Source organism: Pleurodeles waltl, chromosome 8 (genome assembly GCF_031143425.1).
Source record: "Pleurodeles waltl isolate 20211129_DDA chromosome 8, aPleWal1.hap1.20221129, whole genome shotgun sequence".
Lineage (NCBI taxonomy): Eukaryota > Metazoa > Chordata > Amphibia > Caudata > Salamandridae > Pleurodeles > Pleurodeles waltl.
Genome location: NC_090447.1, coordinates 308,843,271 through 308,870,014, shown reverse-complemented (window position 1 = coordinate 308,870,014; position 26,744 = coordinate 308,843,271).

Sequence of the window (26,744 nt, the reverse complement as noted above, 5' to 3'; positions counted from 1 at the left end):
CCAGATGTTAAACCCATTTTGTAAGATTGTTTTTACTTCTCTTTTCTGTTTTTTACTTAATTTTAATCTTTCTTTCCCAGGATTGATAGAGACTTGAGAAAAGGGAGCTTCATCCCTCCATTTATCTAGTTCCTGTTTGTCATGTACACTCTTCAGTAGCTGTGTAAAGTTGTCGTACTCAGTGCCTATTATCACTTCTTCTACTAAGTTTTGGATTACCCCCATTTTGAGGATCTCTTTTTGACCTCCCCATTCGATTGACACTGGTACTAAAGGATATTGCTTCGTATCCCTGTGAATGCAACAAATGGAGACTTTTTCATCATGTGCTGATACCGACTCGGAGTGTTGTCGCCAACACCGGTTGACTTGCAGGGATTTAGTTACCAGATGTTGAACCCATTTTGTAAGATTTTTTTTATTTCTCTTTTCTGTTTACTTAATTGTAATCTTTCTTTCCCAGGATTAATAGAAACTTGAGAAAAGGGAGCTTCATTCCATCATTTATCTAGTTCCTGTTTGTCATGAACACTCTCTTGTAGCCATGTAAAGTTGTCATACTCTGTGCCTATTATCACTTCATCTACAAAATTTTGGATTACCCCCATTTTGAGGATCTCTTTTTTACCTCTCCAGTCTATTGACATTGGTACTAAAGGATATTGCTTTGTATGCCTGTGAATGCAACAAATGGAGACTTTTTCATCATGTGCTGATACCGACTCAGGGATTACACTCTCACGGATTACCGACTTGCTACATCCTGAATCAAATAATACTCTAGTAAATTGTCTATTTATTACCATGTTCTTGACATAACAAGAAATGTCCTTGCCCGTATAGAGAACTCTGCTTCTGGTGACCCCAATTTCCATTGGTTCAATTTTTTCTAACTTGTGGGGACAATTTCATGCTATGTGTCCCCCACTGGGGTAACTGATTAGGATTCTTGTAAGGTATCCTTGGTGTGAAAGAGTCTTCGGGTCCTTTAACTGGTTTGGAATGAAATGGGGGACTGGTTAGACGGTTCCCTATGGGTTGTCCCTTTTGGATCCCCATCTTAAACTCAGGTGCCCAATGGAAAGCACATGCTATTTCTATTGCAATACTCGTGCCTACATTTGGATGCTGCTTAATCCAATTACGGGTTTGGGGGGCAATGCCTCTAAAAATTATTCGAGTAGAATACTTCTGATGACCTCCTCTCTATCTGTCCCTATGGGACTCAATCATTTTAGCCCTAGGTCCTCGATTCTATACTATAGGGTGCAAGGATTTTCCATGGTACTCCGTTTTGTTTACCTGAATCTGATACAGTAGTATTCCGTATCGAACCCTACTCGTTCTAGGATACCTTTCTTTATCTCAGCATAAGGGGTGGTACCCCCAGGATTCACAGCCTGATATGCGGCCTGGAAGTTTCCAGTCAAAAGAGGGACTATATATTGTCCCCACCTATCCTCTGGCCATGTAGCTGAAGCGGCTACTCATTCAAAATTAGTAAAAAAATGCATCTTTTGCAGAACTGAACTTGGGACTTTGGGATGAATGAGACTAGAAGAAATGGTCTCTGTGTTTTTGTAGTGCCGTTTCATGCACTAGTTGGTTATTAGCTATTATTGTGGCTTGGCTTTTCAACGCGTTTTGGAGGGTTTCACGATCATTCCTTGCCTTTCTCTGTTGCTCCTCCCATACTACTTACAGATGTCTTTGATCTTCTGCCAATCTCTGAATCATGTCCTCTAAGGACGGTTTGTTTTCTATTGTTTTATTTGATTGTATGTCTTGCACCCCATTTATTTAAGGAAGACATGCACAAGTGCTTTAACATTATATATTGGATTTTATTTTAAGTTTTGAGTGCATAGGTAAGTAGTCTTAACCTATCCTGTTCCTTTGTTTTTCCTTTTTTTTAAGTCCTTATTGTAACTGGGTTTTCCTTGATCAGTCGTCTCTGATGTCCTTTTTTTCCTTTTTCTTCCTTCAGGTCTTTTTCTTCTCGTGAGTCCACCTCTGACATTGGCGGGACCATGCAAAAGAAAAATAAAGCAGAACAGGTAAGTGTATCCCATCTTCTTTTCTTGTAAATAAAAATTAAGTACTGGGAAGGGAGGTACGGGTGGGTAGGGTGAGAAGTGGTTCAGTGTGAAGTTTGTTATTTATATGGTATAATTCACCTTGTGGTGCGCGTGCATATCACACTCTCATAAGACATCACAATGATATCGTGAACACCCAGGTGAATAGGGATTTATTTCCTCTTTTGAAGTGTTTGTTTTGGTTTACCCAAGTGCACTTCCCACTTCCCCTGTCCATCCAATGCCCTGTGGGGTTCTGGAAACATGCGCAGACCTGCATGAGCCACGTCCCTCCAGGGATATGGCTGGAGTTCTCATCCTGTCGCGCTTTGGAGTTTCCGTCACATTCTCTCATTTCTTTTGGCCTCTGTTCGGTCTCCTACCTCGTCTCTCTGGCGTCCTCTTTCCTCGTCTCTCCGGCATCTTCCTGCCTCTCCTCTTTGGCGTCTTCCTCCTGCCTCGCCTCTACGGTGTCTTCCTCCTGGATATCAGGGTTGCTAACCGAAGTTCAGCCCTCTCTTCTTTCATCGGGACCCCCGGGGTACCGTAACACCCTGTAACTGGGGTACCGCAACCCTGTTACAAAATCATAAAACAAGTATAGGACTCTATTCCTCAATAAAAAAAATTATTTCGTCAAAGCTTGCTGGGAAGAGATTCCTCTCCTGCGGAGAATACAGGGAAATGTTAGGCTTTGGGAAAGAGGAAGTCAGTATTCTCTCTGATTCCTGAGAGTGTAATCCCAATGTTTTATTGTTGCTTTAACACCATTTACATCCCCATGACGGTTGTGCTTGTATGCCCAAGTTGGCACGGTTATTATTTTTTCAAAAACGGTTTCAAACCTCTGTCACTTTTTTGTGTCATTTTTTTAAACTTTCATGAAATTTTAAAAGACAAACCATGTTGTTGCTGGAAAAACTTTGGATTCATAGATGGATTTCTACTGGACATTTTCTGGGAATTTTGTTTTGGAGACTGGATTTTATTTCTTGATTTTTTTGTACAATTTTTTCATATTTTGGGGATTTTGTTTTTGGGATTGCTTTCATTTTTTATTTTTTTGTTGGTTGCCAATCAGTGGAACTTAGGAGATTTTTTTAAAAAGTTTTCTGGAATTGAGTTTTCCCATGGATGTTGGTTTCACTCTTTGAATTATTCAAATAGTTAACACGCTTGGTGACATGTGCACTGGAATATCACCAAGAGTTAAAAAAAAAGAGAACTACAGATAAGAACACTACATATTCTTTAAATTTGTGCTACTAAAACAAGCAAGTAAGTCAGCAGGTTGTTAGCATATGTTAGAAGTGTCAGATGTATGCAATATATTCCAGGTAGTCTGAACCTCCCATCAAGAAAAGTTGATGGATTTTGGCTAATAGTCTTACAGACATTTCTTTACTTTTTCTAATACCCAGGGGCTCAAACTGCCTGACAATGATTGTGCCATTTTCATTTCTTGGCGGACGGGTTACTCTGTTACACAAATGTGACGAATATCTCCATAGGCTATTATGGGATTGTAATACGACAGGTGGCATTTCCATCACGTTCTTTCTTTAAAATTTCCAAGAAATGATAAAGTCTTGGATGAGAGCTTCAAATTGATTTGTTAAATGAACTGAGCCATCCCGCTATGGCATTTGCACCACCCTGTAAGCAGGTCAAGTAACAGTTCCACCAGTCAGTGGGAAACCTTGGCTTCCTCCTGTGACCCAACATGCTTGGATGGCCAATTCATGTGTCCACAAAGTAATTTAGGAGTGGAGCCAATTTTTCCTTGTATTTTGTAAAATATTCAGATGCTGTAATGTATATGTAGAACTCATCCACACACTCAGGTTGTACAAAGCACAAAGCTGTTAGGGCCAGATGTAGAAAGGGTTTTGCGCCTCGCAAACAGCGAAAAACGCTGTTTGCGAGGCGCAAAAGCCTCTCCGGTATGCAGAAATGCAATCGGATCCGACTTGCGAAATGCATTTCCGAGTCGCAAATAGGAAGGTGTGTTCCCTTCCTATTTGCGACTCGCAATGCAATTCAATTCCATTTGCGACCACGAATGCGGTCGCAAATGGAATCGCAGTTACCATCCACTTGAAGTGGATGGTAACCCAGTCGCAAACGGGAAGGGGTCCCCAGGGGACCCCTTCCCCTTTGTGACTGGACAAAAAAATATTTTTTCAGAGCAGGCAGTGGTCCAATGGACCACTACCTGCCCTTAAAAAATATTAAACTAAAGTTTTTTTTTTTTTTTTTCAAAGTGCAGCTCGTTTTCCTTTAAGGAAAACGGGCTGCACTGAGAAAAAAAAACCTGCTTTATTAAAAAGCAGTCACGGACATGGTGGTCTGCTGTCTCCAGCAAGCCACCATCCCCATGAGTGCCCATACTCGCAATGGGGTCGCAAACTGCGACCCACCTCATTAATATTAATGAGGTGGGTCTTTGCAACCCCATTGCGAGTTGCAGAAGGTGTCTGAGACACCTTTCTGCATACCAAATTGCGACTTGCAATTTGCGAGTCGCAGGGACTCGCAAATTGCAAGTCGCAATTTGGATTTTTGCTACATCTGGCCCTTAGTATTTTCAACTCATCCTGTAGTTTACTGCTTGACATGTACTCCTCACCTAAGGATGTTGTTTGAATATTATGCTACCATGTCTGGGAAAAGTGAAGAAACATGCTTGAATTTAGGTTTCAGGGTAAATTATAGTTACAATATTAATCATTTGCAATTTGAGGTCAATTTAACTTGCCTGTGACTTTTCTCATAGTTTTGGTTTTAATTACCAATAAAAACTCAGTGTATGCAGAGTATGAATATAAGCGGGAACCATGAATGTTGGAACCATGCATGCCTAAACGACATGGTCAGAACAACGACCGCATTGTTACCACAAATGCCTTTGCCACAAATTCCTTTAACAACGATTTTTCGTGTGTGGAACGGCATGCGTGTTTCCAGCATGCAACTCCCATCACACCCCCCACCCCTAAAACAATCTTACATCAACCCCCACCCCACCCCTAAAAGCAATTCTGCCCCTACTCCACCACCCCAACCCCCACCCCTAAAGCTTACACTACCCCACCCCTAAAACTACTGTGACCCTCCACCCCCTTAAAACTAAAAATACCCGACCCCCCACCCTACCCCTAAAACGACCACAATCCCCAACCCCCAAAACCTAAACTACCCTGACCTCCACCCATAAAAACTAAAAATAAACGACCCCCCCACTCCCGCACCTAAAACGACTGCAACCCCAGACCCATAAACTTAAACTACCACGACCCCCCACCCCGCCCCTAAAACTACCCCTAAAAATTAAACATACCCCGACATATCACCCCACCCCTAAAACTACTGCTTATCCCTACCCCCAAAACCTAAACTACCCTGCCCCTCCCCTAAAAATAAAAAATATCCTAACCCACCCACCCCGCCCCTTAAAACTACAACGACCCCACACCCCCTAAAACCTAAACTACCCCAACCCCCACCCGCCCCTAAAAACCAAAAATACCCCAACCCACCCAAACCCACCCCTAAAACTACTGCAACCCCCCATACCCCTAAAACCTAAATCACCCTGACCCCCCACCCTGGCCCATAAAAGAAAAAATACCCAAACTCCCCTGCTCCCCTAAACCCTAATCTACCCAACCCCCCACCCTGCCCCTAAAAACTAAAAATACCCTGACCAACAACCCCGCCCCTAAAACGGCCCAGCCCCACTTACCTGACCGCGTCTTCCTCAGAAGCTGACTCCCTTCATCTGTGCCTTAACCATGCATATGCGTTGTTCAGCACATGCGTGTTAAGGCACAGAAGAACAAAGTCGTGATTAACAAAAGCGTTGTTCCGCTTTCGTTGGTCACAACTTCGTACTTCCGGAGCCGTGGTTCGGGATGTTTCCCGCTGAGGCCTGCTTGTCATTGAGTAAGCTGTACACTAATGGGACAGTTGTGTGATTTATGTTAGCATGAATAGTGGAAATTTGGGTAAAAAGATAGGGTGCTGATAGGGTGTTGATTTAAAAGTCCCATCCATAATCCAAATTTCACCATTCTTGGGTGTTACCAAGTTATGGGTGTGCTAAATACTAGTATTCTTTGGAGAGGGTTTTCATTGTCATAAAGGAGAAAAGGTTCATTAATATAAGAAACCGTTAGTTCAGGGGGAGTGTTAATTTGAGAGTAGGTTTTGGGTTTCACTCTTTGTGGATTACGTGCCTGTTTTTGCCTTTGTACCATTCTCCTCAAATTGTGTATAGTGAGCATGCTACTAGCTACATGCATGAGAATGTTTTGGGCTACATCCTTTAAAACTGAGCTACGGCGTTAATTGCAGGTGGATGCTAGTAATTTTATTTGCTGGATATTTTTCCTATCTTCAATCTCCATTGCTGAGGCAGAGTGGTTATGCTATGTGGTCCTTTCCTCAGTGTCACCAAGAGTAACTACTGTTCCTCAGCAATGGGACAAAACATGTTGCACACACCTCCAGTGACTCCTGGGCTCAGTTAACCTTTCCTTACAATAAAGATAGCCATCATATTTCATCAGCCTATTTCCTCTCTGAAATTGGACATAGGTAGCCTGGCTTCTGCTTGCCATGATTCAGTGATCTGTAGAAATATAAAAAAGCAGAAAGGTTTTGTGAATGCTATGGTCTAAAACTGTGCCTATTTTCTTTGTCAACAATGTACCTGCTAAGGGAAAAGATGTGCACGATTACTTGAAACACTGTGCTGAAGGTGAAAAACAGGTTATTATACCTATTAAATGTATGAGAAATTTAAGTGTTAATCGTCACAGCGGGTAGGATGAAAATTGTTAGATTTGGTAATTCATATATTTTATCTGAATATTTACCCAGTGAGTTTTTTCCTTTTCTAATTTGGTCTTCCAAGGTCTGGTGAGATTTCTACAAGTTTTGGGGTTAGCTGGATTTTTCTTATTTTGGCTTTATATTTTATTCCAGAAGGTAAAAAAGTGGTGAAATTACTAATTATTTTGTTGCTATTGTTGTCTGCATTGTCTGTTGTTCATAGGTTAAATTACCTGTGTGATGTTGAATGTTTTTCAATTTTCTTTTTATGTTTAAGGTCTGTGAAAAAAACATAAGGTAAAATATTTGATGTAGTTACAATAGTAATTGTCTCCTAGTCACTGTCCATCACCTTCCCTGAGATAAATGGCCGACAGAGTTACTATAGTAACCATGCCTCCCAGTCACTGTCCAGCACATTCTCTAAGGTAGGCACCTGGTAGAGTTAGGATAGTATTTTCCAACCCAATCATTGTACAACACCTCCCCTGAAGTAAGCACCCAAAAGAGTTAATATAGTAATTTTGCCTTATGGTGACTGTCTACCACCTTCTCTGAGGTAAGTAACCAGAGGAGTTAGGATAGTAATTGTTTTCTCCCAGTCACTTTCCATCACCTTCCCTGAATAAAGTACCAAGTGGAATTAGGACAGTAAAATTGCCACCCAGTCACTATCCAGATCTTCCATGAGGTAAGTACCCAGCGGAGATAAGTATTCTTGCCCCCTGATCAAAGTCCAGCACCTTCCCTGAGGTAAATGGCCAGCAGGGTTAGAGTAGTAATTTTGACCCCCAGTCATTGTCCAGCATCTACTCTGAGGTAAGTACCCAGCAAATTTGGAATAGTAATTTTGCCACACAGTCACTGAGCAGCACCTCCCTTGATGTAAGTACCCATCAGAGTTAAAATAGTATCTTGATCTCCCAGTCACTGCCATAGTATTTTCACTGAGGTGAGTATTTGGCAGAGTTAGAATAGTAATTTTGATACCCAGTCACTGTCCAGCACCTTCCCTGAGGTAAGTACCAGGATAAGTTAGAATAATAGTTTTTCTCCCCAGACACTATCCAGCACCTTCCCTGAGGTAAGTATCTGGTGGAGTTGGAATAGTAATTGTGTCCCATAGTCACTGTCCACCACCTTCTGTGAGGCAAGTACCTGGCAGAGTTTGAATAGTAACTTTTCCATCCAGTCATTGTCCAAACCCTTCCCTGAGGTGATTACATGGTAGAGTTCAAATAATGATTTTGCCACCTAGTCATTGTCCCGTAGCTTCTCTGAGTTAAGTACTCGGAGTTAAAATAGTAATTTTGCCCACCAGTCTCCGTCCAGCACCTTGCCTTAGGTAAATACCAAGCAGACTTAAAATATTATTTTTGTCCACCAGGTACTATCCAGTACTATCCCTGAGGTAAGTATTCGGTGGAGTTTGAATAGTAATTTTGCCCTCTAGGCACTGTTCAGCACCTCCCCGAGGTATGTACCCAGTGGAGTTACAATAGTGATTTTGCCCACTACTCAGTTTCTAGCACCTTCCCTGTGGTAAGTTCCCAGCATAGTTAGAATAGTAACTTTGTCCCCCAGACACTTTCCAGCACCCTCCTTGAGGTAAATAAGCAGCAGAGTTAGAATCGTAATTTAGCCCGTAGACACTGTCCAGCTTCTTCCTTGAGGTAAGTACCCGACAGAGTTAGAATAATAATTTTGCCCCTTAGTCACTGTCTAGCACCTTCCCTGAGGTAAGTACCCAGTGGAATTAAAATAGCAATTTTGCCACCCAGTTACTCTCCAGCATCTTCCCTGAGGTAAGTACCCGGCACTGTTTGATTGGTAATCTTGCCCCCAAGTCCCTGTCCATCACCTTCTCTAAGGTAAGCATCCAGTGGAGCTAGAGTAGTATTTTATTCTCCAATCAATGTATAGCACCTTACCTGACATAAGTACCCAGCAGAGTTTGTATAGCAATGTTGCCCTTCAGTCATAGTCCACCACCTTCTCTGAGGTTAATTCCCAGTGAAGTTAGAATAGTAATTTTTTTTCCTAGGAAGTTTCCAGCACCTTCCCTGAAATACGTTCTGGGTGGAATTAGAACAATAGTTCTGTCACTGGGTCACTTTCCAGACCTTCCCTGAGGTTTGAACACAGTATAGTTAGAATAGTATTCTTGCTCCCCCATTCACTGTCCAGCAGAGGGAGGTATCCAGTGGAGTTTGAATAGTAATTGTGAACCTTAGTCACTGTCCTACACCTTACCTGAGGTAAGTACCCGGTAGAGTTTACATTTTTTTTTTTCCTACCAGTCCATGAAATAAGTGGAATTAGAAAATAAATTCTGTCACCCAATGACTGACCAGACCTTCCATGGGGCAAGTATTCGCTGAGTTACAATAATATTCTTGCACCCTGTCAAAGTCAAGCACTGTCTGTGATGTAAGTACCAGGTGGAGTTAGAATAGTAACTCTGACCCCTTTTATCTATCCAGAACTGTCACTAAGGTAAGGTCAGTGTACAACACCTACCGTGAGGTAAGTCCCCAGCGCAGTTGGAATAGTAATTTTGCTGCCCAGACACTGTTAAATACCTGTCCAGAGTTAAGTACTCAGAGGAGTTAGAATAGTAATTGTGTCCCTTTGTTAATGTTCAGCATCTTTCATGAGATAAGTGCCCAGCAGAATCAGTATAGAAATGTTGCCCCTTGGTCATTGGCCAGCATCTTCTCTGAGGTAAGTACCCTGTGGAATTAGAAAAGTAAGTTTGCCCATCAGTCAAACTCCTTCCCTGAGGTAAGCAGCTGACAGAGGTAGATATTAAGTTTGCCACCCAATCACTGTCCAGCACTTTCCCTGAGGTAAGTACCCAGGGGAGTCTGAATAGTAATTTTATACCTCACTCACTGTCCAGCACCTCACCTGAGTAAGTACCCAGTGGATTTAGAATAGTAATCTTGCACCCAAGTCACTGTCAAGCACTTTCTCTGAGGTGAGTACCCTGCAGAGTTAGAATGATAATCTTCCTGCCCAGTCACTGTACAGCACCTTCCCTGAGTTAAGTACCCGGAGGAGTTGGAATAGTAATTATTCTCTCAAGTCACTCTCCAGCACCTTTCTGGAAGTAAGTACAAGGTAGAGTTTAGAAAGTATTTTTGCCCCCCAGTCACTGTCCACCTTCCCCAAGGTAACTAAACGGATACGTCAGATTAGTAATCTAGCATCACAGTCACTGTCCAGCACCTTGTCTGAGGTGATTTTCTGACAGAATTAGAATAGTATATTCGCCACTCAGTCACTGTCCATCAACTTCCCTAAGGTAAGTACCCAATAGAGTTAGAAAAGTAATTTTCCCCCATCACTGCTGCCGGTCCTTCCCTGAGGTAAGTACCCAATGGAGTCAGAATAGTAATTTTGCCATCCAGTCACTGCCCAGCACCATCCCCAAGTTAAGCATCCAGTGGAGTTAGATTAGTATTATTGCCCCCAGTCACTTTCTATCACGTTCCCTGAGGTAAGTGTCCGGCAGAGTTAGAACTGTAATTTTGTCACCCAGTCACTTTCGAGCTCCTTCCCTGAGATAAGTTTCCTATGGAGTTATAATAGTTATTTTGGGCCTAGTTACTGTCCAGCACCTTCTCTGAGGTACGTGCCAAGTGATGATAAAATAGTAGTTTTGCCCATTTGTGACTGGCCAGCAACTTTTTAGAGTTGAGTTCCCGGTGGAGTTATAATAGTAATTTTGCAACCCAATCATTGTCCATTACCTTCCTTGAAGTAAGTACCTGACTCAGTTAGCACTGTAATTTTGTCCCCCAGTCACTGACCACCATGTTCCTGAGGTAAGTGTCCAGCAGAGTTAGAATAGTAAACTTGTCACCCAGTCACTTTTGGCCTCATTCCCTAAGGTAAGTGCCCAACAGAGCTAGAATAGTAATTTTGGCCCTAGTGACTGTCCAGAACCTTCCCTGAGGTAAGTGCCTGGCAGAGATAAAATGGAAGTTTTGCCCACTATTGACTGTCCAGCAACTTCTCAGAGTTGATTACCTGGTAGAGTTTGAATAGTAAATTTGCCCCCCTGTTAATGTCTAGAACCTTTAGTGAGGTGAGTACCCGGTAGAGCTAGAACAGTAATTTTGCCACCCAGACATTGTTCATTACCTTCCCTGAAGTAAGTACCCTACTGAGTTAGCACTGTAATGTAGCCCCCAAGTCACTGTCCAAAACTTCCTTCCAGTAAATATGCAGTAGAGTTTGAATAGTAATTTTGTCCAACAGTCACGGTCCAGCATGTTAGAAATGGGGTCTCTAGTTGGCAGCCTTGTTCAAATAGGGACCACAGTCCGCGTCAGTGTAAGTCACAGCACAATACAAATTACCCTTTGCCCACCCCGTGGTAGCTTAGCACTGAGTAGAAAGGCTGAACTTAGAAGGCAATGTGAAAAGTATTTGTGCAATAAATCAACAGTGACAGTGAAAACACCACAAAAATATACCACACAGGTTGAATCAAATAAGGTCAAAACAACAAAGATCCAATAAACACAAGTTGAAATATCACTTTTAAAAGGTTTAAAAGAGTCAATCCCTAGAAATCAATAGTTGTTTCTTTGTAACACAGAGTACCTGGAATGGGTAAAAAATAACGAGTCACAGAGACTGCAGGGGAGGAGATGTGTGGGAAAATAAGGTGTTGCATCGGATTTTCCGGCTTGGCACAGACGATGAGATACTATTTCCCAGCTACAAGGGTTTGTGTTATTTTTCCAGTGCACAGTCTTGCATCCTCACTGCGATGTGGGGGTACTTTGATGCCCAGGGACAATGTGTTGAAAAATCCTTGACACGCTGATAGAAGGAGCAGGTGCTGCATCAATCTGGTAGGCAATGAGTCAATTTTTTCCTTTGCAAGGCAGGTGCTTCTTCAAATTTCCATTTGGGAAGTTGGTGCTGCATGGTTCCGGTCGGCGGTGCATCGATTTCTCAGCTGTGGTGCAGACTTTGAGTTGATTTCTGCAGGCGTTGCATCGATTTTCGACACACAAGGAGTTTCTTTGAAGAGGTGAAGTCTTTGTAGGCCCTGAGTCTTCAGAAACAGGAGGCAAGCTCAATCCAAGCCCTTGGAGACCACTTCAAGGGGAAGGCAGAGGTCTTTCAGCAGAGTGAGAGGCCGGCAGGGAGTCAGGGCAACAAGTAGAGCAGCAGTCCTTCTCAGCAAAGCAGTCCAGATGAGTGCTTTGGGCAGCCAGACAGGTCCTCTGACAGAGTGCAGGTGTAGGACCAGAAGTGGCTGATTTGGTGGGGTCAGAAACCCAGTTTATGTGCCAAAAAGTCCTTTGAACTGGGGTAAACTTCAAAGAGTGGTTTTTGAAGTGCACAAGTTCCCCTTTCAGCCCAGTCCTGTCTGCCAGGATCCCTGTGGGGTGTCATCAGTCCTTTGTTTGAGAGCAGGCCATAGTCCTTTGAAATGTAAGTGTGAGCCCCTCCACCCCTTCTACCCAGGTAGACCCACTCAGTATGCAGATGAATGCAGATGTGACTGAGTGTCCTGTGTTTATGGTTGTCTGGGTGGAATGCACAAGGGAGCTGTCAATCTGACACTGACCAGATGCGGATTGGAGGCAGACTGAAAGGCAAAGATGGCAGAAAGTCTAGAGAAATGCCCACTTTCTAAAATTATATTACACAACTACAATGGTCCAACTGGTAATTGCACAAAAAAGGAATTTTACCAACATGTAACATACACATGCAGTGAGCTTTCTTCCTTCACACATTATTTCTTTGGGTGTTTTGGAGCAACTCTATATATTTTTAAGAAATTCTGCATTGAAAGACAAGCAATAAATTGTATATTTTCATGTACTTGGTATATTGATCTCATTTGAGATAAAAGCAATATTGGTTTGTGATGCATGTGTATGTCATGTTGGTAAAATTCCTTTTTGTGCAATTACCGGTTAGATCATTGTTGTTGTGTAATATGATTTACCCAGGTCTTAGGTTTACTGATGGGTTACCCTCTGTATACTTAACACTTTCTAAAAGTGGAATGTCTAAAACAGTAATATTAAATCCAACTTCACCAGTAAGCAGGATTTTTGATTACCATTCTGGCAATACTAAACATGACAGGGCCGCTCCTTCTTCAGAATCTACCACTCAAAAGTGCATGAGGGCAGGTCTGGTGCTAGTCTATGAAAGGAGCAGGCCTCACAGTAGTGGGAAATTAATTTATGGGTTTTCACTACCAAGACATGTAAACACATAAATACACGTACTACCTTTTAACTACATAGCACCCTGCCCTATGGGTTACTTTAGGGGTGGCTTATGTGTAGAAAAATGGGAGTGTAAGGCTTGGCAAGAAGTTTTAAATGCCAGGTCAAAGTGGCAGCAATACTGCATACACAGACCTTGCAATGGCTGGCCTGAGGCATGGTTAAGGGGCTACTTATGTGGGTGGCACCGTGGGTGCTGCAGGCCTAATAGTAGCATTTAATCTACAGGCCCTGGACACATGTAGTGCACTTTACTAGGGACTTACAGGTAAATTAAATATGCCCATTGGGTAGGAACCAATGTCACCATGTTTAGGGAAGAGGGCATATGCACTTTAGCACTGGACAGCAGTGGTAAAGTACACAGAGTCCTAAAACCAGCAAAAACAGAGTCAGAAAAATGGAGGAAGGAAAGCAAAAAGGTGGGGGATGACCACCCTAAAGCTGTCAGGTCTAACACACCACCTTACCAGAGGTAAGTACCCGGTGGAGTTAGAATATTAATTTTGCATTCTAGTCACTGTCCAGCACCTTCCCTGAAGTAAGTACCCAGCGGAGGTAGAATATTAATTCTGCCCTTTAGATACTGTTCAGCACCTTCCCTGCGGAAAGTATCCAATAGAATTAGAATAGTGATTTTGCCACTCAGTCACTGTCCAGCACCTTCCTTGAGGAAAGTACCTAACTGAGTCAGAATAGTAATTTTATAGTCCAGTCAATGTCCAGACCCTTCTATGAGGTAAGTACTGAGCAGACTCAGCATAGTAATATTGACTCCAAGTCACTTCCACAGTACCTTCCCAGAGCTGATGAGCCAGCAGAGCTAGAATATAAATTTTGCCACCCAGTCACTATCCAGACCCTTCCCTGAGGTTTAAACCCGGCAGTTAGAATAGTAATATTGCCCTGAAGTCACTGTTTAGCACTTTTCCTGAGGTAAGTATCTGGAAGTATTAGAATAGCAATTTAGCCTATTTGTCACTGTCCAGCACCTTCCCTGAGCTAAGAACCACGGTCAAGTTAGAATAGTAATTTTGCCACTCAGACACTATCCAGCACCTTCCCTCCGGTAAATACCTGTTGAGTCAGAATAGCAATTTTGTCCAGTAGTCACTGTCCAGCACATTCCTTGAGGTATGTACCTGGCAGAGGAAATATAGTAATATTGTTCCCCAGTCTTTGTCTAGCCTGAGGTAATTACCCAGTAGAGTTGTGCAATTGGAATTCTGTCCACCAGTCAGCGTCCAGCCTCTTCCCTGAGGTAAGTATCTAGCGAACTTTTGTCCCCTTCTCACTGTCCCACACCTTCTCTGAGATAAGTACACAGCGACATTAGTGGAGTCATTTTGCTCCCCAGTCACCGTCCAGCACATTCCCCGAGGTCAGTACCCAGTGGAGATAAAACCACAATCTTGTCCCCAAGTCACTGTCACAATACCTTCCCTAAGGTAGGTACCCAATGGAGTTACATTAATAGTTTTGCTGTCCATTCATTGTCCAGTACCTTCCTGAGGTAAGTACCCGGTGGAGTTAAAATGATAATTTTGCCCCTATGTCACTGTCCAGCACCTTCCCCTGATGTAAGTCCATGGTGGAGTTAGAATAGTAATTTTGCCACCCAGCCACTGTCCAGCAACGTCCTGAAGTTAAGTACCCAGCAGAGTTAGAATAGTATTCTCGGCCTGAGTCACTGTCCAGCAGCATCCGTGAGGTAAGTACCCAGTGCAGTTGCAATAATAATATTTCCCACTAGTTAGTATCCAGCACCATCGCTGAGGTAAGAATCCGAGAGTTAGAAAAGTAATTTTGCTCCAGAGACAATACACACCACCTTATCATAGGGAAGTACCAGATGGAGTTAGAATGGTAATCTTGCTTCCCAGTTATGGTCCAGCCCCTTCCCTGACACAGGTCTCCATGGGAGTTAGAATAGTAATTTCCCTTCTAGTTTCTGTAAAGCACTTTCTCTGATGTATGTACCCAGTGAAGTTAAAAACATAATTTTGGCACCCAGTCACTCTCCACCCTCTTCCCTGAGGTAAGTACTCATCAGAGTTAGAATAGTAATTTTGCACTCAAGTCACTTTCCAGCATCTTCCATGAGGTAAACCCCCGGCGAAGTTAGAATAGTAGTCTTGCTATTAGTAGTTTTGCCGTCCATTCATTGTACAGTACCTGCCTGAGGTAAGTACCCGGTGGAGTTAAAATGATAATTTTGCCCCTATGTCACTGTCCAGCACCTTCCCTGATGTAAGTCCATGGTGGAGTTAGAATAGTAATTTTGCCACCCAGTCACTGTCCAGCAACTTCCTGGAGTTAAGTACCCGGCAGAGTTAGAATAGTATTCTCGGCCTGAGTCACTGTCCAGCAGCATCTGTGAGGTAAGTGCCCATTGCAGTTGCAATAATAATATTTCCCGTTAGTTGGTATCCAGCACCATCGCTGAGGTAAGAATCTGAGAGTTAGAAAAGTAATTTTGTTCCCGAGACAATACACACCACCTTATCACAGGCAAGTACCAGATGGAGTTAGAATGGTAATCTTGCTTCCCAGTTACTGCCCAGCCCCTTCCCTGACACAGGTCTCCATGGGAGTTAGAATAGTAATTTCCCCTCTAGTTTCTGTAAAGCACTTTCTCTAATATATGTACCCGGTGAAGTTAAAAACATAATTTTGGCGCCCAGTCACTGTCCACCCTCTTCCCTGAGGTACGTACTCATCAGAGTTAGAATAGTAATTTGGCACTCAAGTCACTTTCCAGCATCTTCCATGAGGTAAACCCCTGGCGAAGTTAGAATAGTAGTCTTGCTACCCAGTCACTGTCCAGCACCTTCTCTGAGATAAGTACCCTGCAGATTTAGAATACTGATTTTGGCAGTCAGACCATGCACAGATTCTTCCCTGAGGTAAGTACCCTGAGAATTTAAAATAGTAATCTTGCCTCCTAGTCTCTGCTGCAGAACCTTCCATGAGGTAAGTATTTCATGGATTACAATAGCAATTTTGTCTTCTATCACTGTCTAGCACCTTCCCTGAAGTAAGTACCCAGGTAAGTTAGAATAGTAATTTAGCTCCCCAGTCACTGTCCACCAAAGTCACTGAGTTAAGTACCTGAGGAGCAAGAATAGTAATTTTGCTACCCAGTCACTGTCCAGACACTGTCTCTGATTTAATTACCTGTCTGAGTTAGAGTAGTGTTCTTGCCCCCAGTCACTGTCCAGCACAAATTCTGTTCTAAGTATCCTGCAGAGGTAGAATAGGAATTATGCACAATATTCACTGTTCAGCACCTTTCCTGACGTAAGTAAACAGCAGAGTCAGAATGGTAAAGTTACCACCAAGTGACTGTTCAGCATCTTCCCTGAAGTAAGTACCAAATAGAGTTAGAATACTAATTTAAACCCCAGTCACCGTCCACCACTTTCTGTGAGGTAAGTACTCTGTGGAGTTAGAATCATAATGTTGTCATCCCGTCACAGTCCAGCAGCTTCCCTGAGGTAAAACCCAGGAGAGTTAGAATAGTATTCTTACCCCACAGGCATTGCCCAGCACATACCCTTAGGTAAGTATTCAGCAGAGTTAAAATTGGAATTATGCCCCTAGGCACTGTTCAGCACCTTCCCTGAGGTAAGTACTATGCAGAAATACAATAGTAATACTCTACACTAGTTGGTATCAAGCACCGTCCTTGGGGTAAGAACCTGGTAGAGTTAAAATAGTAATTTTGCCCCCCCCCAGACTCTATCCAGCACCTTTCTTGAGGTACGTACCCGGCAGAGATAGAACAGTCATTTTGTCCCCTAGTTGCTGTCCAGCACCATCCCAGAGATAAGTACCCATCAGAACTACAGTAGTAATCTTGCTTCCCGAGTCTATGTCCATCACCTTCCCTCTGGTAAATACCCAGTCGAGTCAGAATAGTATTTTTGCATTCCAGCCACTATCCAGAACCATCCCTGCGATAAGTACCTGACAGAGTTAGAGTGGTAATCTTGCCCCCAAGTAACTGTCACAGAACCTTCCCTGAGGTAAGGACCCTACGGAGTTAGCATAGCAATTTTGTCACTCATTCACTGTCCAGCACTTTCCCTGAGGTAAATTCCTCATCAAGTTACAATAGTAATTGTGCTCCCAGTCACTGAGAAAAGTACAGAGAGGAGTTAGAACACTAATGTTGCCTCCTAATCACTGTCCAGCACCTCCCCGGAGGTAAGTACCCAGTGGAAATACAATGGTAATTTTACACACCAGTCATTGTCCAGTACCTTCCCTGAGGTGAGTACCAGGTGGAGTTAGAATAGTAATTATGCCCTCTATTTACTGTCCAGCAACTTCCCGCAGTAAGTTCCCAGCAGAGTTAGAATAGTAGTCTTGCCCCACAGTCACTGTCCAGCACCTTCCTTAAGGTAAGTACCCACTGAAGTTAGAATAGTAATTTTGCCCCCTAGTCACTGACCAGGAACTTCTCTGAGGTGATTACCCAGCACAGTTAGAATAGTAATCTTGCCCTCCAGAATCTGTCCAGCATATTCTAAGAGGTAAGTACCCAGTGGAATTAGAATAGGAATCTTGTCCCCAGTCTCTGTCCAGCACCTTCCCTGAGGTACATACCTTTGCGGAGTCAGAATAGTAATTTTATACACCAGTCACTGTCCAGCGCCTTCCCTGAGGTACATACCTGGCAGAGTAAGAATAGTAAACTTGCTCCGAAGTCACTGTCACAGGACCTTCTCTGAGGTAAGTCCTTGGTGGAGTTAGAATGATAATTTTGTTACACAGTCACTGTACAGCCCATTCCCTGAGGTAAGTTCCCAAATGAGTAAGAATAGTAATTTTGACCTCAGTCACTGTTCAGCACCTTCCCTGAGATAAGTGCTCAGTGGAGTTAGAATAATACTTTTGCCTCTAGTCACTGCCCAGCACCTTCACTGAGGTAAATACCCAGAGGAGCTACCGTAGTAATTTTGCCCACAAGTCAGTGTTCATCACCTCCTCTGAGTCAAGTACCAAGCAGAGTTAGAATAGTAAATGGTCCCTAGTCACTGTCCAGCACCTTCCCTGAGGTAGGTACCTAGCAGAATTCTTCCCATCCCAGTCATTGTCCAGCACCTTCACTGAAGTAAATACCTGGCTGATTGGAATAGTTATTTGGCCCCCTAGTCACTGACCAGCACCTTCTCTGATGTGATTGCCCAGTACTTGTCCAGCACTTTTTCTTAGGTGAGTACAAGGTGGAATTAGAACAGTAATTTTACCACCCTGTCACTGTCCAGAACCTTCCTTGACGTAAGTAGCCAGTGACATTAGAATAGTAATTTTGCCACCTACTCACTTGTTAGCACATTCCTTGATGTAAGTATCCATTGGAGTTACAATAGTAATTTTGCCCATCAGTCAGTGTCTAGCATCTCACCTGAGTTAAGTACCCAGCAGAGTTAGAATAGTATTTTGGCCCCCTTGTCACTATCCCACACCTTCCCTGAGACATGTGCACAGCATACTTAGCATAGTAGTCTTGCTCCCAAGTCACTGTCCAGCACATTCCCTGAGGGTAGGTTCCCGGTGGAGTTAAAATTTTAATCTTATCCCTCAGGCACTGCTGCAGTACATCCCTGAGGTAAATACCCAACAAAGCTAGACTGGTAATTTTGCCTCCAGTCACTGTCTAGTACCTTTCTGAGGTAAGTACCTGGTGGAGTTAAATTAGTAAGTTTGCGCCCAGGCCACTGTCCACCAACTTCCCTTAGGTAAGAACCTGGGGGAGTTACAATAGTAATCTTACCACCCAGTCACTGTCCAGCACCTGCCCGGCATTCAATACCCAGCAGTTAGAAAAGTATTCTTGCTCCCTAGTAATTGCCCAACGACATCCCTGAGGTAAGTACGTGGTGGAATCACAGTAGTAATATTCCTCACCAGTTAGTATCTAGCACCTTCCCTGAGGTAAGAATCTGGTAGAGTTAGAATAGTAATTTTGCTGCCCAAACACTATGCAGCACCCAGCGGAGTAAGAATGTTAATCTTTCTTCCCAGTTACTGTCCAGCACCTTCTCTGACGTAAGTCCTCATAGGAGTTAGCATAGTAATTTTGCCCTCTAAGCACTGTCCACCACTCTCCCTGAAGTAATTATGCAGCAGAGTTGTAAAAGTAATTTTAGCTCCATCACTGTCCAGCATCTTCACTGTGGTTAAGTACCCGGCAGAGCTATAATAGTAGTCTTGCCACCCAGTCATTGTCCAGCACCTTCCCTGAGGTAAGTACACAGCGGAATCAGAGTAATGATTTTGCACTCAAGTCACTTTCCATCATCCTCTTTGAGGTAAGGCCCTGGTGTAGCTAGAAAAGTAATCTTGCCACCCAGTTTCTTCAAGCACCTTCTCTAAGATACGTACCCTGCAGATTTAGAATAGTGATTTTGCCACCCAGGCACTAAGTAGCATCTTCCCTGAGGTAAGGGCCTTGTGGAGTTAAAATAGTAATCTTGCCCCTCAGTCACTGCTGCTCTATCTTCTCTTAGGTAAGTACCTCGTAGAGTTTCCCTGAGGTAAGTACACAGGGAAGTTAGAATAGTAATTTAGCCCCCCCCCGTCACTGTCCACCAAATTCCCTTAGTTAAGTACTCAGTGGAGTAAGAATAGAAATGTTGCCACCCAGTCACTGTCCAGATACCTTCCCTGATTTAAGCACCCAGCAGAGTTACAGTAGTATTCTTGCTACCAGGTACTGACCAGCACCAATCCTAATATAAGTATCCTGCAGAGTTAGAATAGGAATTATGCATCCTAGACACCGTTCAAAACCTTACTGTGGTAATTATACAATTATAATAATAACAATATTCCCCACCAGTTAGTATCCTGCACTTTCTCTGAGATAAGTACCCTGCAGAGTTAGAATAGTAATTTTGGCATCCAGGCACTGTGCAGCACCATCCATGAGGTAAGTACCCCCCCCGGAGTTAAAATAGTAATCTTTCCCTCAGTCACTGTCACATTAGCTTCCCTGAGGTAAGTACATGGCAGAGTTAGAATTGAAATTATGCCCCCCCCCCCCAGTGATTGTCCACCAGCTTCCCTGAGTTAAGTACCCGGTGGAGTTATAATAGCAATCTTGCCACCCAGTCACTGTCCAGCACCTTCCTGGAGTAAAGTACCTGACACAGAGTAGTATTCTTGGGTCACTGTCCAGTCACAATATTAATATTTCCCGCCAGTTGGTATCCAAGACCTTCCCTGAGGTAAGACGTTGGTAGAATTAGAAAGGTAATTTTGCCCTCCAGACGCTATAAAGTACCTTCCCTGAGGAAAGTATCCAGCAGAGTTAGAATGAGTTAGAATAGTAGCTCTCTAGTTTTTGTCCAGGACCTACCCTAAAGTACCCGGCAGAGTTAGAAAAGTAATTTTGGCCCTCAATCACTGTCCAGCACCTTCCCTGAGGTAAGTACCCTGTGGGATCAGAATAGTACTTCTGCACTTCACTCACTGTCCAGCACCTTCCCTGAGGTAAGTATCCGGCAGAGTTAGAATAGTAATTTTGCCACTGTCCAATACCTTCTCTGAGATAAGTACCCTACAGATTTAGAAACAGTGTTTTGCCACTCAGGGACTGTGCAGCACCATCCCGTAGGGAAGTATCTGGCAGAGTTAAAATAGTAATCTTGCAACACATTCAATGCTGCAGCACCTTCCCTGAAGTAAGTAGCTGGCCGAATTACAATAGTCATTTTGCCATCCAGTCACTATCCAGCACCTTCCCTGATGTAAGTACCTGGTGGAGTTAGAATAGTACTTTTGCCCCCAAGTCACTGTCCAGCATCATCTCAGCTGCAATTACCCTCAGAAATACAATTGTAACTTTGCTTCCCCCAGTCCCGGTCCAGCACCTTCCCTCTGCCCATAAGAGTAAGAATAGTAATTTTGCCCCAAGTAACTGTTCACCAACTTCATTGAGTTCAGTACCCGGTGGAGATAGAATAGTAATTTTGCCACCCAGTCACTGTGCAGCATCTTCCCTGATTTAAGTACCAGGCAGAGTTATAGTAGTATTTTTACCAACAGCTACTTCCCAGCACCTATCTTGATCTAAGTACCAGACAGGATTTAAATAGCAATTATGACCACTAATCACTGTCCAGCACCTTCCCTGAGGTAAGTAGCCAGTGAAGTTACAATAGTAATATTCCTCACCAAGTTAGTATCCAGCACTTTATCAGAGATTAGCACTTTGCACATTTAGGGCCAGATGTAGCAAAAATCTGGATTGCAACTCGCAAATTGCGATTCAGACCGACTCGCAATTTGTGAGTCGCAATCCAGAATGTAGGATGGTGTCCTTAATATTAAAGAGGTGGGTCGCAATTTGCGACCCCCTTGAGAGTGGCAGCACTCACAGGGATGGTGGCCTGCTGGAGACAGCAGACCACCTTGTCTGTGACTGCTTTTAAATAAAGTTTTTTTTTTTGTAATGCAGCCCGTTTTCCTTAAGGAAAAACGAGATGCATTACAAAACAAAAAAATGAAACGTTTTCGTTTCATTTTTTCAGAGCAGGCAGTGGTCCATAGAACCAGTGCCTGCTCTGAAATAATGTTTTTCATGCCATTCATAGAGGGGAAGGGGTCCCATGGGGACCCCTCCCCTTTTGCGAATGGGTTACCACCAGTGTGAAACTGGTGGTAACTGCGATTGCTTTGCGACCGCGTTCCCGGTCACAAAACAATACAGCATCGCCCTGCGACTCACACTTAGGAAGGGTAACATACCTTCCTAATTGCGACTTGCAGTCCTGCTTTGCGAGTCGGTAACCAGGTTATCGACTCGCAAAACGGGAATTGGGCATCGCGATGTGCTTTTTGCACGTCACAAACAGCGAAATTCGCTGTTTGTGACATGCAAAAAGGTTTGTACATCTGGCCCTTAGAGTAGGAATTTTGCTACCCAGGCACTGTGCAGCACCATCCCTGAGGTAAGTACGTGACAGAGTTAGAATAGTAATTTTGCCATCCTGTCACTGTTCAGCACCTTCCTTCAAGTAAGTATCCTGTTTAATTTGAATAGTAATTTTGTCGCTGAGTCGCTGTCTAGCAACTTCCTTGATTTAGGTTGCCGGCAGAGTTGGAGTAATATTCTTACCTCCATTCACTGTCCACCAATTCTGATTTAAGCAACCGGCAGAGTTAGAATGGGAATTATGTCCCCCTAATCCTGTCTATGACCTTCCCTGTGGTGTTATGATAATAATAGTTAGAATTGTAATTTTGCCACCCAGATACTATACTGCATATTTCCTGAGGGAATTACCCAGGGGAGTTAAAATAGTAATCTCCTCCAGTCACAGCTGCAGTTCCTTCCCTGAGTTAAAAACTCAGTGGGGTTAGAATAGTAATCTTACCACCCAGTCACTGTACATCAGTTCCCTGTTTTAAATACCCAGGCAGAGTTAGGGTAGTATTCTTGGTCCCAGTCATTATCCAGTCACTGCCCAGCACCTTCTCTAAGGTAGGAACCCAACAGAGATAAAAGTGGAATTATGCCCCACAGTCACTGTCCAGCACCTTCCCTAAAGTAAGTACACAACAGAGATACAAGTGTAATTATGTCCCATAGGCACTGTCCAGCACCTTCCCTGAGATAAGTGCCCTGCAGAGATACAAAAGTAATATTCCCCAATAGTTAGTATCAAGCACCTTCCATGGGGTAAGAACCCGACAGAGTTAGAATAATAATTTTGGCCCCTAGTCACTGTCCAGCACCATCCCACAGGTTAGTACCCATCGGAATTACAATAGAGATCTTGCCTCCCCTGTCTCTGTCCAGCACCTTCTCTCTTTTAAATACCCAGTGTAGTCAGATTTGTATCTCAGCCACTGTCCAGCTCCTTCCCTAGGAAAGTACCTAGCAGAGTTTGAATAATATTCTTGCCCCAAAGTCACAGCATGTTCCATGAGGTAAGACCACAGCTGAGTTACAATAATAATTTTGTCACCCAGTCACTGACCAGCACCTTCCCTAAGGCAAGTTCCAGACAGAGTTAGAATGGTAACTGTCCCCCTATTCACTGTCATGCACCTTCCCTGAGGTAAGTAACAAGGGAAGTTAAAATAGTAATATTGCTCCCCAGTCACTATCCAGCACCATTCCTGAGGTAAGTACCCGGCAGAATTAGAATAGTAATTTTTCCCCCACCCAGTGCTGCAGTACCCTACCTAAGGTAAGTACCTGGTGGAGTAAGAATAACAATTTTACCATCCAGTCAGTGGCCAGCACCTTCCCTGAGGTAAGCACCCTGTGGAGTTACAATAGCATTATTCCCCACTGGTTAGTTTCCAGCACCTTCCCTGAGGGAAGAACCGGGCAGAGTTAGAATAATAATTTTGTTTCCCCCAGACACTATCCAGCAACTTCCCCAAGGTGAGTACCTGGCATAGTTAGAATAGTAATCTTGCCACCCAGTCACTGTTCAGCACCTTCCCTGAGGTAAGTACGCTACACATTTAGAGTAATATTTTTACCACCAACACACAGTGCAGCACCATCCCAGAGGTAAGCACCTGGCAGAATTAAAATAGCAATCTTGCCCCCACCCACTGCTGCAGTAGCTTCCCTAAGGTAAGTACCTGGCGGAGTTAGAATGGCAATTTTACCATCCAGTCAGTGGCCAGCACCTTCCCTGAGGTAAGTACCCTGTGGAGTTAGAATAGTAATTTTGCCCCCCAGTCACTGTAGGGACTTCTCTAGGATAAGTACCCTGCAGATTTAGAATAGTAGTTTTGCCACCCACACACTATGCAGCACCATCCCTGAAGTATCAGCCAAAATTTAAATAGTAATCTTGCCCCCCAGTCACTGCTGCAGTACCTTCCCTGAGTTAGGTAATTGGTAGAGGTAGAATAGAAATTTTGCCACCCAATCACTGTTCATCACCTACCCTGAGGTAAGTACCCGGCAGAGTTAGTATAGTAATTATGCCCCCAAATCAATGTCCAGCACATTCCTAGAAGTAAATACTTGTCATAATTACAATTGCTATCTTGCTTCCCCAGTCCCTGTCCAGCACCTTCCTTCTGGTAAATGCCCAGTGAAGTCAGAATGGAATTGTTTCACCCTAGTCACTGTCCGGCACCTTCCCTGAGGTAAGTTCCTGGCAGAGTTAGAATAGTAATTTTGCCCCCAAGTCACTGTCATAGTACCTTCCCTGAGATCCGAAGACAGTGGATTTAGAATAATAATTTTGCCTCTCAGTCACTGTCCAGCACCTTCCCTCAGGTAAGTTCTTGGCAGAGTAAGAATATTAATTTTGCCGAAGTCACTGTCCACCACCTTCCCTCAGCTAAGTAACTGGTGGAGTTAAAATAGTAATATCCCCCACCAGCTAGTATCCAGCACCTTCTCTGAGACAAGCACCCTGCAGCTTTACTATAGGAGTTTTGCCACCCAGGAACTGTCTAGCACTGTCCTTTAGGTAACTACCCAGAGGAGTTAAAATAGTAATCTTTCTACCTATTCACTGCCTAAGTACTTTCCCTGAGGTAAGTACCTAGCATAGTTAGAATAGTAATTTTTGCCACCCAGTCATTGTCTAGCACCTTGTCCAATTTAAGTATGAAGCAGAGTTTGAGTAATATTCTTGGCCCCATCACTGACAAGCACCTATTCTGGTCTAAGTACCTAGCAGAGTTAGAATAGGAATTATTCCCCTTAGTCCTGTCCAGCACCTACTATGAAGTAACTACCCAGTGAACTACCCAGTGAAGTTACAATACTAACGTTACCCACAAGTAAAAATACTAATCTTCTGCCCAGTCACTGCTGCAGTACATTCTCTGAGGTAACTGAACCGCAGAGTTAGAATAGTAATTTTGTCACACAGTCACTGTCTAGCACCTACCATGATGTAAGTACCCGATGGAGTTACAATTGTAATTTTGCTCCCAGGTCACTGTCCACCAAATTCTCTGAGTTATAAACCTCTTGGTGTTAGAATAGTAACATTACCACTGAATCACTGTCCAGCACCTTCCCTGATTTCTGTACCCAGGCAAAGTTATAGTATTCTTACCCCAGTCACTATCTAGCACCTATCCTGATCTAAGTACCCAGCAGAGATGGAATAGGAATTATGCTCCCTAGTCACTGTCCAGCACCTTCCATGATTACAATAGGAATACATTCCATCAGTTAGTATCCAACACCTTCCCTGAGATAAGAACCAGGCAGAAATAGAATTGTAATTTTGCCTCAGACATATACGTCACCTTCCCTGTGGTAAGTACCCGGTAGAGTGAAAATACTAATCTTTCCCTCTCAGTCACTGTCGCAGTACCTTTCCTGAGGTAAGTATACAGCAGAGTTAGAATAGTAATTTTTCAACCCAGTCACTGATCAGCACTTTCCCTGAGGTAAATTACTGTCAGAGTTAAAATTGGAATTATGACTCCTAGGTACTGCCCAGCACCTTCCCTGAGGTAAGTACCCGGCCAAGATACAATAGTAATATTCCCCACTAGTTAATATCAAGCACCTTCCCTGAAGTAAAAACACAGCAGTGTTAAAATAGTAATTTTGCCCACCCCAACACTATCCAGCACCTTTCTTGAGGAAAGTACCCAGCAGAATTAGAATAATACTTTTGCCCCCAAGTCACTGTCCAGCACATTCCTAGAGGTAAGTACCCATTAGAAGTACAATTGTAATCTTGCTTCCCCAGTCCCTATTCAGCACCTTCTCTCTGGTAAAAAAAAAAAAAAAAACTGGCAGAGTGAGAATAGTAATTTTCCATTGCAGTCACTCTCCAGCACCTTCCCTGAGGTAAGTACTTGACAGAGGTAAAATAGTAATTTTTCCCTAAAGTCACTGCCTCAGTACCTTTCCTGAAGTGAGAAACCAGTGAAGTCATAATAGTAATTTTGTCACCCAGTCAGTGTTTAGCACCTTTCCTGAGGTAAGTTCCAAGTGGAGTAATAATATTAATTTTGCCCCCTGGTCTATATCCAGCACCTTTTCTTAGGTAAGTATCTGTTGTCCTCAGAACAGTAATTTTACACACAAGTCAGTGTCCAGCACCTTTCCCGAAGTAAGTACCCGTTGGAGTTAGAATTAAAATTCTGTCCCGAGTCACTGTCCAGCCCCTTCTCTGAGTTAAGTACCCAGTTTATGTAGAATTGTAATATTATTCCACAATCACTGTCCAACACCTTCCCTGAGGTAAATAACTGTCAGAGTTGCAATAGTAATATTTCCCAACAAATCTAGCAACCTCCCTGAGTTAGGAACTTGACAGAGTTAGAATAGCAATTTTGCCACCCAGTCATTGTCCAGCACCTTCCTTGAGGTAAGTACCTGGCAGTGTCAGAATAGTAATTTTGCACTTCAGTCTCTGTCTACCAAAATCCCTGAGGAATTAGAATACTGATTTTTCCACTCAGGTTCTATGCAGCACCATCACTGAGGTAAGTACCCAGCAGAATGAAAATAGTAATTGTGTCCCCATAGTAACTGCCACAGTACCTTCCCTGAGGCTAGTACCTGGCTGAGTTAGAATAGTCATTTTGCAATTCAATCACT